Here is a 6,075-nt window from a genome sequence, read left to right as displayed (position 1 = left end):
TTTAATATTAATTTCGATAAATGAAATAATATGCTTCATAAAAGATATAAACACAAAAATAAAAATGCCCTTTTTAAAAATAGCCTTATAAATAAAGTACTTTTCCTGAAGCAAAGTACTTTTCCTAATTTCAAACATTTAATCCCTACTATATACTTTTATTATCCTATTCATAGAAGTGATTTTCTTTTTCTTTCTTGTTTAAAACGTCAACATTTCATTAGACATGATTACGGAATTCATTATTTTTTATGCCCTGTCTACAATTCAGAAAGAACAATTTTTAAACATCACAACGCCTACTACGTAAGCGAGTAGCTATCTACCCTGTGTGGGAAATAGAATCTTCCTCAGTTGTGAAAGGCCGTGCTGCGCCATTTTCTAATGCAGCAGCTGTTTCGATGCAAAAAGAAAAACGTCTTGTTTACATGATGCAGAAGATCTTAGCTTTGAACTCGTAGTGTAGGGTAATTTTGTTTCTCCGACATTTTACCCCTTTAAGCTTGGATTAACGCTATAGTCTTTTGTAAAATACACTATTTTTTTCTTAACAAAACGAATATTAAATATATGTCGACCTTTTGTTTCCAATTTTACGTTTTTTTTTTCTTCAATCGATGCGTAAGGTAGAAACTGAATATGATCTATTGTAAAAATCTTTTTTTTCTCTTCTTTTTACTGTAATTTCACCTTGAGTAATAAGAGGTTAAGTTTGAATGATGATTAGAAATATCTAGATTTGTAGTTTGGAATATAATTTAATCTGAATGCTCTCTTTTGAAATTTATAAATAAATGGAGAAGAGAGCATTTATGAATTTTCGATATTGTGAAATTTTGAAGATATATTTCGCCTCTTTCAGATCTTATTTTTTGTCTACAAATTCTATTTTGTATTAAAATGTTAACTTCCATTTTCTAAGTTTTATTTCATTATTGTTTTATGTAATCTATACGTAAGATAGAAATCTCAATATGAACCGTTATAAAAATCTTACTTTTTTGTTGATATCTTTTCACCTTGAGTAATTAGAGGTTAAGTTCAAATATGATTAGAAATATCTTTCTTCCTAGTTTTGAATATGATTAAATCTATAAATGTTCTTCAGAAGAATGTGTTCTTATAGATAATGAAGCATTTATGAATTCTTGACATTGTTAAATTTTGAAGAATGACAATATTCGCCTCTCTCAGATTGTTATTTTTTTTGCTCTACGAATTGTTTTTCTGATACGACTCTGACGGTAAAATAGTAAGAAAACTAATTATGGATGCCAGATCCTTTTATTACAATTTACTTGATTGTTTTAACTTGTTAAGTTCGAATGATAATTCTTAATATCTTTCTTCCTAGTTTGCAATACGATTAAATCTTGAATGAAACATTTATGAATTTTTGACATTGTTAAATTTTGAAGAAAGACAATTTTCCTCTCAGGTTTTTTTTTTTTCGCTCTACAAATAGTTTTTCTGATACGACTGTGACGGTAACATAGTAAGAAAACTAATTATGGATGCCAGATCCATATTTTACAATTTGCTTGATTGTTTTAACTTGTTAAGTTCGAATGATGATTCGTAATATCTTTCTTCCTAGTTTGCAATACGATTAAATCTTGATTGAAGCATTTATGAATTTTTGACATTGTTAAATTTTGAAGAAAGACAATTTTCCCCTCAGATTTTATTTTTCACTCTACAAATAGTTTTTCTGATACGACTGTAACGGTAACATAGTAAGAAAACTAATTATAATTGCCAAATCCTTTTTTCTTTCTTTCTTNTTTTTTTTTTTTTTTTTTTTTTTTTTTTTTTTTTTTTTTTTTTTTTTTTTTTTTGATTTACTCGATTATTTTAACTTTTAAACAATTTTATGGAATGAGTTATTAAATATTTTTTTAGAGAACAATTTTTGGAGTTAATTATTATTATTATTTTTAATTTTTTTTTGTTTAAAGATTATTGCACAAGTAAACTCCTTTGTAATGTAAAAAATTCCCAATTATAATAAAAATGACTAAATTTTGATGAAATAATGTTACATTCAAATTAAATATCATCAACTATAAAATAAGTTCTACGATTTTGTATTATTTTTTTTTAAACATTTTCTTGTTACAACTTTTCTATCGTGTTAAAAGCAACACGATTGATTGATGTAGAATTTAAACTATCAGTGTTGAAATCACGTGTTGAAAATTATCTGAAATGTGTTTTTATCTTTTCTGATGTAGATGTAAATAATAGTGAAGTCTTAAAAAATTATCAATTGCACATTATTTTAAAATGAAATTGTAGTTTTTAAAGACCATTTAATAATTTTTAAAAAAATCACAAATTCAAATAAATATTTTATTTTGAACTTAGATTTCTAAATTACAACAAATTAAAAATTTTATGAAGAAAAAAATGCTCAGTGGTATTCATAAGGTTTACTGAAATTTCATTAGAACAAAACTGTGTGATATAACCCTACGGAACGAGTATTTTTTAGAGACAAAAATGATGTTTTAAGTGTTTTCTTACTATGTATCGTGTTGTATCTATCGATCTATCGTATTGTAAGATAAATATCAATTATTAAATTATCAATACGGATGAACATTGTATATTTAATATTATCAATAATTCTAAATACCAAATTAACCATAACTACGATTATACAATATTATTGATTACGATAAATATTGAGCATATGCATTATGAAGAACCGATTTCTTTCCCTCGATATGTTGCCAGTCTCAACTATGGTGAACTTCTGCCCGGGGCCTGAACTACTTTTTAGCAGTGATGGGCATCATTCACTAAAATTTTATTCATGACTAAATTTATTCAGAATAAATTTATTCTGAATGATTATTCATATGAAAGTTTAGTCATTATTCATCATTCATTATGCAAATATATAAAAAATTTTGAATAATGATTGATGAATAAACTCATTACTCATGCATGACTAATTTTTCTGAATAAAATTGGAATAACCAGCAAAAAATGCAATCGACATGTCTTTGTCTATAACGAGATGCAAAACATCGTTTGCTCTTAAACGTCTTTTTTTTAGGAATTAAGCTATAAAAGTAAGACAAGTATGACTATTTATTTTTATGTTATTTTAACTTACTCCAGCGTAACATACTTAGTTGTGCTAAAAACTAGGTTTATAACAGTTTAGTTACTTAAGTTCATTTTGAAATTTTGTTCTGAAATCTATAAAACGCAATTTTTTATAGTTTTTGAAAGCAAACGATAATATTATTCTAAATTTTTAAATAAAATTTTAATTTAAAAAATTAAACCCTTTTTTGCCATGTAACCATTTCTCAAAAGTATGCATTATGTTAGACAAAAGTAAATTTTCTCAAACATTATATAAATATACTTGAAAAGGATTAACGTTTTATTTGTAGTTGTCATAATCGTAGTCAATTAGAATATTCCGTTCCCATTTTTGTTGACCAGTGAAATTATTCAGTTATTCTTGACTAATGAATAAAGGATATTGAATAACGATTAATGAATGATTTATTCTTTTTTCAAAATATTTCTGACTAATGAATAAATCTTTATTCATCATTCATTATTCAGATTTTGAATAATTATTCATCATTCTTTATTCATTATTCTGAATGACAAATGCCCATCTCTGCATTTTAGTACCCCCTTTTGAAATATGTCGTTTTTAATTTTATAAAGACTAGTTTTATTTTTTAAAACAAAATATTTTAAAAAAAATCTTACCTTTTTCTGCAATAAAGAAACTCTAAATTATGAATCTTGTATAGAACACCGGTCGTAAACTTGAAAATAATTAAACACATCGAATGCTAGTATTCATATAAATATGCAGCAAAAGCATAGAAACTGAATGATTTTTGTTAATTAAAGTAATTAATAAAAAATCTAACTAAAAAAAAGTCGAAGTTAGCATGCTAAATATTAATTATGCAATTAAAATAAATATTAATAACAGACATTTAGTGTCTCATCAATTGGTCCATTGGTCCGAGCAATTCCACTATGAAAAACACTAATTTTATGTTTGGCTTTAAAACAAGAAAAGGTACATTACCAATCAAACAATTTATACATATATTCTTTCCTTCAAAACAATTAAATCTAAAAAGTACTCTTAAGCAGTTAATGTGAAGAAAAAAACTATTTTTGAACCACTAGTGCCTTTTTGAAATACCCTTTAAAAGGTACCGTGGAATTTAACGAATAAAAAAGGTTTCAATTTAGTTGAAATAATTCAAAATCTCACATAAGTTGAAATAGTTCAAAATATATAGTTGAAATAGTTCAAAATCTCGCATAAGTTGAAATAGTTCAAAATATATAGTTGAAATAGTTCAAAATCTCGCATGGATAAGCATTCAGAAAAACTCATTTCTGCTAACAACCTTTTACTTAAAAAATGTTTTTTAGACGTTTCATTTTTTTTTTTTAGTAATAAGAGGTNTTTTTTTTTTTTTTTTTTTTTTTTTTTAGACTTCTCAATTTTTTTGTATTTAACGTTATTGTTCATCAGCTGAAAGTCTGACGTCTCTCAATTCCTCAATATGCCTTCTAATTACCAAATCCGATTAGATAATTTATGGGTATTATTATTTGCAAGGTCATCTAGCAAGGTTTAAACTGCTTAAAGGGATAGGTTTTTAAAAAAAAATGCAAGCTACTTTTTTAAACAGGGATAAATGCAGCTGCCGCGCTGAATGTTCAATATCTGAAGGTTAAATGTTTTTCTTTTAAGTCAATTGTAGGTTTAATGCTTGTTTACGCATGTATGGAATCGCTAATATGCGTGACATTAGTTTCGTACATTCTTCGGGATATTGTTACAACTGAAATAATACACAGATTGCATATTTTAATAATATACTTGATTATGATAATGGACGCGTTAATTATATACATGATTGTGATATCCATTATTATTATTAAAAGTTAATAAACACGGCCTACCTTACAAGAAAATAAGTTCAAGTTAATAAGCATTATAAAATATTAAAATAAGTTATTAAGCATTAACTTTTATCCACAGTGCCGCCCATCCAGTTACTATTTTGTGCCTATGTGAATTTGGTTATTTATTAATCGAAATATAACTTTTTTAAAAATATCAAACGATATCATTAAATGTATTTTTTAGAATTATTTTTCGAAAAAAAGATCGTTTTATTTTAATTAATAAATTTTTGCTCAATGTTAAAAGTGCAATGCTGGACATCAACGTAGAGGTTGAAAATTGGTGATGTCATTTGTGCTGATAAAATGAATCTGATCTGTTGTTTTTCTCTTGAATAGTCAGCACAAAACACATAGTGAAATCTGTATTATATCTGTATAGAGGGAAAATTATTAAATGAAACTATGTGCACATCAAAGACAGAATTGAAGGAAGAACATGATTGAAGTTGTAATATCTTAAAAGTTTCGAAAGATAAGAGTCGAATTTAAACACATAATACTTTCTATTCTTCTATTTTTCCAACTGATTCGATATTATTACTCAAATGGAAGAGAAGTTAGACGTTGAAAGATAAATTCCGTTACAAATATGTGCCGAAATAGCTCAGTTGGGAGAGCGTTAGACTGAAGATCTAAAGGTCCCTGGTTCGATCCCGGGTTTCGGCAAGGCTCTCATCCTCGGTAGTATAGTGGTCAGTATCCCCGCCTGTCACGCGGGAGACCGGGGTTCGATTCCCCGCCGGGGAGGTTTTTTTTACTGAAATTACTTAAAATTGCTTGTTTAGATTTGAAAATTATTATTATAGTCTTCTTTACCTTTTTTTTTTAACCAATCATCTACCGCGATTATATTTAAAAAAATGAATATGGAAAATAATTTTTTTTTTATTATATCATTATTTTTATTACTTTAACATTACTTCTACGATCAATTCACTTTCTTTTAGTTTAAAGCCCTATCAAAATTAAAAACTGAATAATGCTTACTTTAACTGTTAATTTATTAGTATTAGGAAAACTTTTACACAAATGACGTAAAAGATTGCAGTTTCGTGAAAACATTCAAATTTTTTTTTATATATTAATAAATGTCAAACGTACATA

The 6,075-nt window shown here is 26.3% G+C and overlaps 2 non-coding genes across 2 annotated transcripts; both read left to right on the top strand.

The window, feature by feature from the left end:
• The first annotated feature begins 5,564 nt into the window (after positions 1-5,564).
• Positions 5,565-5,637, top strand: TRNAF-GAA (transfer RNA phenylalanine (anticodon GAA)). Its single transcript has one exon. It is a non-coding gene; the product is annotated as a tRNA-Phe (tRNA).
• Positions 5,638-5,646: 9 nt separating this feature from the next.
• Positions 5,647-5,718, top strand: TRNAD-GUC (transfer RNA aspartic acid (anticodon GUC)). The gene has a single exon. It is a non-coding gene; the product is annotated as a tRNA-Asp (tRNA).
• The last annotated feature ends 357 nt before the right edge of the window (positions 5,719-6,075 follow it).

This window comes from Parasteatoda tepidariorum, chromosome 4 (assembly GCF_043381705.1).
Source record: "Parasteatoda tepidariorum isolate YZ-2023 chromosome 4, CAS_Ptep_4.0, whole genome shotgun sequence".
NCBI classification, from domain to species: Eukaryota; Metazoa; Arthropoda; class Arachnida; order Araneae; family Theridiidae; genus Parasteatoda; species Parasteatoda tepidariorum.
This window is presented reverse-complemented; position numbering and strand designations above follow the sequence as displayed.